This window comes from Benincasa hispida, chromosome 12, assembly GCF_027475165.1.
Source record: "Benincasa hispida cultivar pf3 chromosome 12, pf3_genome.v1.1, whole genome shotgun sequence".
NCBI classification, from domain to species: Eukaryota; Viridiplantae; Streptophyta; class Magnoliopsida; order Cucurbitales; family Cucurbitaceae; genus Benincasa; species Benincasa hispida.
In genome coordinates, this window is record NC_143489.1 from 29,888,928 (window position 1) to 29,901,971 (window position 13,044).

Sequence of the window (13,044 nt, forward strand, 5' to 3'; positions counted from 1 at the left end):
AAGCTTACTTTTAGGTTGTTTGGCTCTTTCTCACCTTTAGCGATAAATTTATCTTGTTAGACCATGGATTTGATCTAATACTATCAACTTAGTACATTAATATGTCACACTTGCATTTCAATAATAGAGATTATAAAGCATATTGAAACTTTATACACTTGTAGAGATTTATTGTCGACAATTTCATGGTGAGAGAACAAACTCAAATTAATAACATAACAAACAAAGACTTTGAAAATTAGAAAATTACACTTTTGATGCTACTTTCGTGTGAAATGGGATTGAGACAAACTAAACTTTTTTGTAGGATAGAAACATGTGATTGGATTTGGGGGGTGAAACTAATAATATCAAAACCTAATGGAAGAAACATGTTTTTTAATAATTTAAAAACTTTTCTTTTTATGTATGTAATAAAAGTAAAAAAATAAAATAAAATAAAAGGAAGTAGATAAAGCAATGGAGATGCATATATCTATTGTTAATGGACAAACATGGCGGCGTAATTGACTCAAATTAACATTAAAGATTGGGTCAAAAGCCAAAGACACGATTAAGTAATGTTACATTATATTGTTACTTTGTAAAAAGGGTTTTATTATTTGTTTCATGGAAAACTATTGTCTCTCTAGCTCTAATCAAGTTTATAATTAATGTCTAAAGTTAACTTTATTCAAACAAAACAACCCCATATTTAGGTTTAAGTGTATACACACAACCTTATATTTATTTTGAGTCCATGAATGGTAACATTGGATTTGGAGAATAAAATATCTAACTTCTATAGTTTGACTCCGGAAATATTTAAAATTTTAAATCTCCCTTTCATAATCATTTGATTTTTAAAAATTATATTTCTTTTCTCTAAATTTTGTTGTAGTGATATTCATCTTAATTAAATAAAACATTTGAATTCCCAAATTTTATAAATGAAAATAAGTTTTTTTTTTTTTTTAACTTTAAACTTCTAAAAATAGATGAGAAAACAAAGAAACCAATATGTAAAAAATATATATATATATATAATTTTTATAATAAAAAATCAAAGGATTGTAGAAACTAGGCATTTCAACTAAATTAGTATATGCTTTTGAAAAAACAAACTAATGGATTTGACAATTAGAGACTATTTCAAATAATTATCAGGGCAAATAGATTTTGACGTAAAAATTTCCTATACTACGATAACATAGAAAAAATTTCATGTTACCTATATTTATTATTGTCATATCAACGTGCTTTTAAAAATAAAATGAGACCTAATGACATTATTGTGAAATTCACAAATATATATGAAGGTAAATTTATAGGGTAAATAAGGGGAGTATGATATTCCTATAATACTAGAAAAATTTTCAAAATTTAACTATATATTTAATGATTATTAGATGTAATTACATAGTAGGAATTCCAATCCCAATGAATAATTTTTCCATTTAAAATAATGGAATCAAGCCACAAAGTCAACCCAAATTTAGCAATAAAAAGTGAAAATTATACTCACAAAAATAGTCTCATCCAATTAGAAAGGTGTTTATATCAATAACCACAAATCTTATATTATTATTATTATCATCTTGAAGATATAATTTTCACTACTTGATCAAAGGGATTTTCCCTTTTCTTGAGATAGAAGGATACAATATAAAATAATTTTGTTGGCTTAAAAATGCCAAAAACAAAAGTAAGACATGGAATTATAATTGTTGTGGAAACACATAAAACAAGAGGATTAAGATTGGAAAAGAAGATTATATTAATAAGTAATAAGGTTTAAATAATAATGCATTAAAATGATAAAAGGTTGTTATTGTTGGAAAAATGGTAATATGAACACATGATTGTCGGGAAAAAAGACGTAAACGCCCTAACCGAACTCCGTGAATGAGGGAGAAGAATTTGCAATAATCCATATTTTGACTTTTTCTTTTTCTTTTTCTTTTTTTTCTTTTGCTTTTTGGAAAAATAATTTCAAACAACAAAACATATGGGATTAGATTCTAACTCTTATTGTGAATGCTGTCCATGTTCTTGCAATCAATACTCTCAAAGTTAGGTCAAAAAAGAGAGGATTTGGGTTGTTATATCTTCATTAAAGATGTTGAATTTACCCTCTTTTTTTATGGTCCTCCTCTTAGTTCGGCGGATAATATGATTCGTTTCCTTTTTCTAAGTTAAACAATATGTGAGTTGGAAGATAATGTAATTTGAACCTCGAACATCTTTATTCTAAAATACACAATAGAATATACATGACTAACAAGAAAGAGAGAGGATAAAAGTTATTAGGTACAATATAATCTCATGTATCCCTTTTTCTTATATAGTTAAAAATAAATAAATAAACACAATTCAATTTTTAAAAGAGAATTGCCACATCATAAATTTTTAATGGGCCACTATCTGGTGCAACCCTTGCGGAATAGATAAACAACTTGTGACGTCTCAAAAATATATACAAAAATAGGTAGGTACAACTCAGATAATACCCAATTTTTTTTCTAACTAATTTACACTAATAGATAGTATATACTTTAGGGTCCATTCCATTTTAATACATGTACTTTCAATCAATCAAATTTAGTTACTCTACCTATCAATCTTGAATTTAGTATTTCAAAATTATCTATCGAAATTGGTTAAATAATAATAATTATTATTATTATCCTCTAAGAAATAAATATAGTAAATATATTTTTCAAATAATAATAATTATTATTATTAGAAATAAATGTTATAGATATATTTTTCAAATTATAAAGAGAATGCAATAGAGTGTTTTTTTTTAATAAAAAAATGATAATAAACGAACAACAATAACACTTGTCAAAGTACATAAACTAAAATGAAAAATATTTTTTAACCATTTTTTACGATTTATCATCAAAGAAATAATGTTTTTAATCATTTAAAATCATTTTTAATAGTTATGAAAAATATAATTAAAAGTGTAAAATAAAACATTGAATTAATTTTGAGTGATTAATGGTCTATTTGGTAGAGAATTTGAAAATAAGATATTCAATAAAAATAGAGTTTATATTTCATGTTTTCAGTTATGTGTTTGGTAACAAATTTAGAAATTGGATTCTAATTTAAACAATTGTTTAAAATATGTTTGATACTATACATTTATAAATCATAAAATTAATTATCATTACCCACTAATATTTAGTTGACAATAAACTACTATTAAACTATTTATGAATATGATTTATGTTTAAAAAAATTATATAATTATTATTTAGTAAAATTATATAATGTATAATACATTACATAATACATATTATATTTTTTTAAAAAATAAATTCAACCGGTCAAATTCCAAGAAAGTCATTCTCTTCCCCTCTTTTTATGAAATGGTTCATAGACCTTACATATTACATATTGGATACTACATGATGTATTGTATTGATATGTTTTTATTTTTATTTTATATAATTCTGCATTTTAAAATTTAAAATTCAAAATCTGGATACAACGAAAACATAAAAATGTTGTTTTTAGAATTTTCACTACTTGGATCACAGAATCCGAGAACAGTTTTCAAAAAAAGAATCAGGGTTCTTTGCCAAATATATAATTGATGAACTCAATGAATCTGAAAACATAAAATAGAATCTAAATTCTCTACTAAATATGTTCTAAATGTATTTCAATGGGATTTCAAATATGACAAAATATTTTAATTATTTTAATATCATTCTCAAATATATATTAATGACATGTCCAAGATGGTTTTAGAAATAGTGATTCTAGTGGAGAAAGAAGTTAAAAAGCTTTGTTTACAAGTAATTTATCAAAAGTGATTTTCATTTCAATGTTTAGTTTTATATTTTTAAACATAATTTTCATACCATCAAAATTGATTTTAAATTATTAAAGACATATTTGAGAGTGATTTTGAATATGACAAAAGTGATTTTATCCATTTCAAAATCACTTCCAAACATATCATAAATAATGTATTTATAAAAAGAAATAATTTGAATTATATTGTAGTATTTAACTACACTAGTTGAGATGAACATAGGTCACATTTACTAAACCATGGTGTAATCGTAATGAAATTCCATTAATGGATCAATAATAATGAGTTTTAATCACAAACATAATTAGATTTCTTTTTATCACATTGACTTAGAATTACAAATCTATCACATTTACTGTTACCATTATTGTTACTGTTACGTTTATCGTTATTATTTGACGAAAATGGTAATGACAACAGAAGGTAACAATAGATGTGACATATTCATAATTCTCATAGTGTTACAGTAACAATATCTGTAACAATAATGATTACATTAATAGGTCTCACGTAATTTTTAGACACAATTAGATTGAGCACCTTTCATTTCTTAATTAGATTAGGTATTGTGATTACAAATTTGGAGGTGAACCTCACAATTCATTATGATTACGAAACGACAAGTAAGCAACAACAAATGTACTTAACCGTGACCCATTTTTTACTTTACTATTGATGAAATACGTTTCGGTTAGAGTAAATATGACCATAGTTCAATTAGTCGAATCGTTTCTAACCTCTTAAATGAATGATAGTTAGATATTCAAATACTTCAACCAAAACAAACTACTAAAGGTTTTAGAACTAAAATAAAATAAGTACTAAAATTTAAAGACGACAATAGAATTGAAATCATGAAAATATAGAATGAGAGAGTAAAATAAAATATGGAATATAATTTTCCCGGCATACAAGGGAATCATGCATGTCTTTGATCCTTTCATGATGGGACACTTCGAATCATTATTATAATTCTGAATTATTGGTTAACACATATTTCCAGTCCTAATTTGGCTCTTATAAATATAATTAATTAAATAAAATAAATATTGCAAATTAATTGAATTTTTTTCTCATTTTTGCTAAAAGAAATCTGAATTGTCTTTCATTTAATTGAAATTGGAGATGGTAAAAATTCCTTTTGTTGATCCATATTTCCCATTAAAATCGCTACATGCTAAATTAAGTCTCATTTTTTATATATTTATTGGGCCTGGCCCATAAATCTTAAGCCCTTCCGTCCCAAAATTGGCCGGACCATTACTACTTATACTTGGGCTATTAAATTAAAATGATGGAGAAGAGTGATTTTTTTTTTTTTTTTTTAAGAAATTGGAAAAAATAGCAAAATCGGGGGTGCCTTACAATTTTTGTCAAAAAGTGGAAATAATAAGATTTTTACCAAAAGCATACCACACACATGACATATATTTTTTCAGTCTCCAAATTACCCCTGATATGGTCGGATAACAACTTTTATGGATACAATATAATTGTTATACTATGTATAAATTCTCATTAGAAATAAAATGTAAATGGAATCGTTTGTTATGAGACCGTGTATCATTTCTCAATAGAAATACAGTGTAAATAAAATCGTCAGTTATGAGATTTCAACTTAACATATTCAAAAGATGTGCTGGGTTTTTCTCACATTTTGAAATTTGAATTGATGGTTTCATATCTATTTTGATTTGATTTAACCACTTTTAAAAAATATTCATAATTAATCAATCTTTAATTTGTTTATCACCATTTTGATGTTAATTTATAATATATCTTTAGATTTTACATTATTTTATTCGGTTTTTATTATTTTAAATCTAGATTAACATATTTTGATTTGTTATTACGTTTTAACCCATAACATATTATTATATTATTATATCAATTTAAACTATTTGAAATACATTGTGCTCTATCTCAATAAAAGTATAATTATAATATGGAGTTATGAGATTTTATCCATCATTTTTTGTGGTTTCTAATTAAAACAAAATATTGTTTTTGTTATAAACAAAAGATTGTCAATAATTTAAATTGAAGATTCTTCTTGATTTTTTTTACCATTATCTATTCGAATCTATCTTTTATATTTTTAAAAACTCTACGTATACCGTGCAATTACATTTTGTATTAGAAGTATTGTATTTATTATATTCAAATCAGCATCTAACCCTTGTTTGAAAGCTTTTATGCACAATTTACATATACAATGTAATTGTAATTGTGTTGGCAATATTTGTATCTAGCACGGGAATTTCTTTCATATATTGTCTTTGTAATTGTTAATATCATATTTAAATCAGTCCATGATTTTTTATATTTCTCCCTAATTCTTGATTTTCCTCCTTAATTCCTAATTTTTCTCTCTATTTAAATTTGAATTTATCCTCCGTTTTTCTCAACTTTATATTATATTTCATATCTTTTGAATTTTGAAATCTAATAAATTAGATTTACTACATATTAAATTAAAATATTTTAATTATCAAATTATTTTATAAAAAATATGGAAAATATATTTTAATTTAATTTAAGTTAATAATAATATATGAAGCTATGAGATATTAATCTACCTTTACAAATAACTTTAATGTAAAATTTTGATAAAATATTAGAATATTTTTCCCCCACTCCCTCTCTCATTCCCCGCCTATTCAGGGCTGGGCTCCGTGGAAAAATTTGACATCTCTAGTGGGAACCAGTGGGAACCAACCTTGAAAAAAGGAAAACAATCAGAGGAATTTTGTGATATTGTAGAGAGAACTAGAGAGAATATTTTCTTTTCCATAGAACCCTTATGTAAAAAAACTTCCATTCCTTTTTCTTTTTCTTTTTGCGGTCTAATAGGTGTGAGAGAAGAATGTGGTTAGAAATCCACATTTAGATAACTCCCTTCCCACATAAGGGAGTTATTAGGTTTTATTTAATATAATAAAAATTAATAATTATTAATAAAATTAAATTAATCAAATCAAATTTAATTAAAAATTCATTTAAATCATATTTAAATGAACATCTCTCACATAATCTATGGTTTTAATTTAATTAATTATAAAATCAAATCAAACTAAATTAAATTGAATAATTAATTAATTCTCCAATTAATTAATTACCTAATTAAATATTACATGTTTAATTTAAACTACACTTGAATCATATTCAATTGTATTTTTCTCATAACCTATAGATTTAATGTGTATCTAATACGCATTAATTTTTAACCTATAGTTTTAATATGAATCCAATTCACATTAAATTAATATTTGAACTCCTTCAAATATTTAATTCTCTCATAAATTAATTTTGAATCATATCAAAATTTATATAATAAAATTTATTTAAAAAGTAAACTTTATATTATAATTTATCAACATACATTATACTATTTCCCTAAGTGAATTTGAACATTTCAAATTCTATACAAGACATTTTACCCTTTATGAGCTAAGAATGAGACTTAATGGACCTACAGATCATAAAGGCTAAACTCATTAACCAGATCAATCAGTGTTCGTTAACTATTGGTACACTACATTAAAGACCCACAGTTGAAATTTTCTCAATACAGATATATTTCTGTGTCAATGATATAGACCAATAAAAGCAAGTTAGTCATTCAAAAGTATTTGTAACACTAGCTTCAGCTTGGTCAAATTATCGTTTTACCCCTAAGTTACTTCTATATCCTTAAATACAAGTGCTTCTCTAATGAACAACTTGTTTATGATCCAACCATTAAACAAAAACCCCTCTCGGGTTAGTGAGAGGATAGGACCCCTTTTTCAAGTCTCAGAGACACCAGTTAAAAAAACACTCACCTATTTACCCTGAAGTCGGGAATGAATGAAATCCATCTTGTATAATTATGTTCCCAGCTCCCCACTCGGTCTTGTCCCAAAAAATGGTAGGCATATTGAGTTAGCAAACCAGTCACTCTCACCCATATAAATCAAAGGAAAATCCCTCGTGAACAAGAGTTCATAATATACTTAGGATTAAAACTAAGTTACTTAGATCATCCTATTGAAATAGAAACCTAACTAGTCAACGGAGTTATATCTAATAGTTATTATTCCGTGGTCCGGTCTTATGCAAACTCATTGCATAGGATACCTTCACTCACATGTCTCCTATACAAACACGTTAGATCATTACGTTTGTATCAAATACCAAGTAGGCCGCATTCATAGTGTCACTGGGATAATGTACCCAATCTTATCACTATACTATAGACCCTTTAGGCTGCATCTTGAACATTGATCCCCGTATGTCTCTACATACTATTCAAAACTTATAAGACAACCCAGGATGTTAGCTCATTGGATATAGGGTTAATAAGACAAAATAAATACAACACAATCAACAACACTTATTGAGATAACATCAATAACTCTTTATTAATGACGACCAATTATTTGTATTTACTATCAATGAGTTTTAGGACATAAAACCCAACAACCCCCCTCCTTTTTTTCCCCTAATTTAATCTAGGAAGTACGTTGGCCAACCTTTGGACTTCACCTTCACCGATCGTCACCGACCAACTCCGATCCCTACCCCTCCGACAACTGCCGCCGACCAAACTCCGACCGCCACTCTCTGATGACCACCGTTAGCCAAACTCTGGCGACCACCCTCTGACAAATGTTGTTAGCCAACTCTGGCCACCACCTCTGGTGGACACCGCCGACCAACCTCTGCCTGCCACCAGCCAACTCCGACCACCATCGATCAACCTTTGGCAACCCCCCTTCCTCCCACACTGGCAAAAATTCTACCACCACAACTAGCCTCCGACTGCCACCTCCGACGACCACCACCAGCTAACCTTGAAAAACATTAATAAAAACACTCTTAGGATATAACAAATAAAAAAATTTGTATACAAAACACTTTTAAGAAAGAATTCCAATACATGTGTTTTTTTTTTTATTTTAAGGAGTTTTTATCAAAAGAATTTAAATAAAAATAAATTTTTGAAAGATATTTTTATCTAAGTCATTTCAAACATGTCATTGGACTACAATTGTGTAGGTATATTTATTTAGATTATATGGTAGATAGTTCTAATTTAATTAAATATCATTTTCATTTTTTTCGTTGGTCAATTTAATTAGCTCGAAGACTTAGAATCATTTTCTAAACGTAAAGTTTTACATTGTTTAAAACAACTTAGCAACCAAAGAAAAACTAAAACTCAAAATTTATGAATTTTTTATTCCTCAAATGTAATTTGATAAAAGAAAATATATAGTTTTTCAATAATTGAATTTAATACTAAAATACTAGTTTATTTCAATTTTAAGTTAGGATATTATATGGTAAAAAGAATAATTGATCATTTTCAAATTAGTCAAAGTGGCAATAATCTATGAAATTTTATTTCAAAATCTAGTAAAATTAAAATATCAAATTATTAAAATAATAGATTAAAAAAAATTATAATTTTAGTCAAAATTTCTATTTTAAATTTTTTTAATATTATTCTAATTTTTTTAGTTTATTTTAAACTTAACTATATTAAAATAATTAAGACAACAAATTTAAACTAATATAAAATCTAACCAGTGGTTAAATACAAGAAAATATTTCACAAACTAAAGATTTATAAATCTATACTTAATTTTAAAACCTGCATTCCAAATACAGTTTTCTTAAACTCGCTACTTAAACTTCACAGCCTAATCCTCCCGGCTTAACATTCCTAGGCTTAACATTCCAAACCTGCACACCAAATGCCTACTCAGTTTAATTTTAGAGTGTTGCACAAAACTTCATAAACAAATATAAAAAATATTAAAAACCCTAAGTTTTAAGCTACAACGCCTCACAAAGCTTCAATATCCAGCCTTCTTCTCCTCTTTCACGTAAAGACAACCGGCAACACTCTGTGCTGAGACTACCACCATCGACCTCCTCGTGCTGCCATCCGTCCTGAGACTGCCACCGCCCGACAACCGGTAGCAGTCTATGCATGGATCTTCCTCTTTCTCATTCATTATCTCCTTATTTTCTTTATCATTAGATCTCTTTTTGTCTTTTTTTTTTCGTTGTTTACTAGCCACCATATGGTTGCCAAAGAAATCAACCATCAGTATTTAGTTGAGTATCAAGCTGTTTTGTAGGGGGTTTTGTTAAAGTTTTGGTTTTTCTGTGATATAGGTTGCCTTGTGTTAAGGATTGATTTGGAATTTGGAATGTTAAAGGTGTTCGGCAATTTTCGATTTAGTAGTAACATCTAAAATACAATGTATTTGTGACAAATTAGCTCTTTTTGATTTGTTTAAGTTTGTGAAGTTAGTTTTTATAATTTTAGTGGGTATGGGTAATTTGAATATTTGCTAATTAATATTCTTTTTTAAAACATATTTTTTTAATTTTCACGATTTTTATTTTTTTTATTTTTTTACAAAAGAAAATTTGAAATTTACTATTTATCTTGTCAGTCCAATTTTTTTGTTCCATTGATATTGGGCATATACAAGATTCACATCAACCATTTCCAAGAGACATGGATGTCATGACTCAGTCTCTACCTATATTTCATTTCTCATCTCAACGAATTTTTGTCTTTTAATTTTGAGGGGAATAGGATGAGAATCCATAGAAAATTTGTGAGGATTGGATTCCCAACAAAGAACTATTCCCTATTTAATCTCTTTATTAAAAAAAATGAATTAAACTGTGTTTTAGGAAAATTTTCAATTAAATAGTTGTTTCTCTATTATAAATCTCTACTTACATGGTTAATTCCTCACGAAAACAAAAATCTTAAACCTCTCAAATGAAACAAAATAAACCGTTGCATGAAAAATACAAAACAAAATGTCATAGGAAGTTAGTATGTCCATGTTGTGCTTGCCTTCAAAAGACAATAATAAAAGTAAATGGAGCGAGGAGTGAGGAATGTCTCCATCTTTGGTTTTGCTTGCAAGAAATTTTTTTCTCCACTCCTCTCCCATTCCTCTGTCTAAATGGAGATTTCTTCCTCCATAAAAGAAATGAACATATTTAAATTCAAGATACCCGATCTAAAAAAAATATTATCTTTTATAATTTATACTAGAATCAACCATTTACGTTGATGTGTTGAACTTTGGTTTTATACATGTTCGCACGAGGTTTCTGAAGAAATTTGTTTCGTGGAGTTGAACTTATGTTGATGTCGATTTGATGCGTTGTGATTCGATCTCTAGTACTTAATTCTCTGATTCTCTCTCAGTTGAATGCACACGCTTGACTTGGGGAAGTAGAGCACATGATGTTCTTGAAGTCGGAGTCTTGGAAAAGTCTTTGTATCTTCAGGAGTCTTATGTCTTAAAGGAGCATTCAACTTCAGGAGTTTAGGAGTCTTCTAACTGTTGGAAAAATTTTCTCTAGGCTTTCTGAAATGTAGAATTGTTGACCCTCACAAATGAAGAGAACCCCTTTATTTAGAGAGTTCTCAGGTAGGCTTTATGGGTTTGGGATAATTAAGCATACTCTTGGGCCTAATTTGACTTTTAGCCTAAATAATAGTATCAAATTGGTGTGAATAAATTTTATTCAATCCAACCGTCATGATCAAAACACTTGGCGTCATCAAAATACGTGTCAACTTTTAATTAATCTCAAATTCAATGATGTGTAATTTCATCATTAATTTGGTAAATGACATGTCAATTTGTGATTGATCCAAAATTTCTCCTTCAACCATATCTTTTCCAATCATTATAATTACTAAAAAAAAATGCATTGGGACCAAAAATAAACAAATAAATAACTACCACAATTTTAAGTTCGGATGTATCTTTTCTTCTTTTTTTCCAGTAACCTTTTTTTTATTCTAATTATTTATTTCATATTAATACGTAATAACTAGTTTAAAAAATTACATCAACTAACAAATATTGATATTAATATAATTACTTTTAATAATAATGAATTCTAATTGGATAATATATTTGATACCAATAAATAATTACAAAATAAAATAAAACTGCATAAACTAAAACAAAAATTAAGCTAAATTTGTGTTAGTAAAATATAAATCAATCTTATGTGTATGCACTATGCAATAAAAATATTTTCTTTGAACATATTACATAATGAATAATTACTAACCAAATTTTAATAGAAAATCTGAAGTTTATATAAGAATATTACATGTAATAAAAAGAACAAATTAATTAAAAGAAAAGTCTTATAAAATAATAAGTAACGTAAATAAATAGTAAAAATGGTAAAATAATCAACAAGTCGACTGAAGCATTATTAACAGATGAGAATTGCAAAGTTACAATTAATGAGTGAAGTTGTCAGAAGAGATACAGCTCATGTCTGCCATATGGATTATTGAACTGTCAAAGTATAGATTCTTAAATTAATGATGAATCCCAATTCTACGCTTGATTTTATGCTTTTATTTTTTAGTAAACAGCATGAAAGACATGAAATGATTTCGTTGTCATTCATTAATTTTCATTCTCTTGATATAAACGTGACCTTAATCATTATATTTCTAACCCATATTAAGAAAGTTGGTATTAAAAACCATAACATTAGCATGGCAAAATCATCACCAAATCCAAAGTCTAACTTCAAAGAAGAATAGAAAAGATGTTTAAAAAAAAAAAAAAAAACAAACTAGATACTTATTATATGATTTTGTATATGTACAATAGGGTAGATGGAGCATGATTAGTACAAGAAAGACAAAAATCTATGTGATGGAAGGCCCTCTTTGTTCTAAAACAAACACCAATTTATTCCATGTCTCCAAGAAAAAAAAAGATGAATTAGAAAAAAAAAAAACTAAGATATATATATATATATAAAAGAAAAAATACTTCAACATAATATTACTCCTAAATTTTTATAAATGTTTCAAAAATACTTTTGGAGTAAAGATTAGTTAGAATTTGGACAAAAAATTGTGATATAAAATAATGAAGTAAGTGATCTAGAACAAAAATTTGAATCACGTCGTTTTAGGTCATCCACACAATTATATGTCTTGATTTTTGTTTGAAATTCTAAAAAAAATTATACTCTAATTGTAGTTTTGAAACTTTTTTTTTTTTTAAGTTTATGTGCAATACTACAATTTTTAAAAGTTTGTGTATTTTTTAGACAAAGTAGAAAATTCAAAGGAATTTGCCATTATTAACCTAACAAACATGCTTGAACTTTGCCCTTGTTTTTACCCTATTTTTTAAAAAAAATAATGTAATATTACCTTTAACATT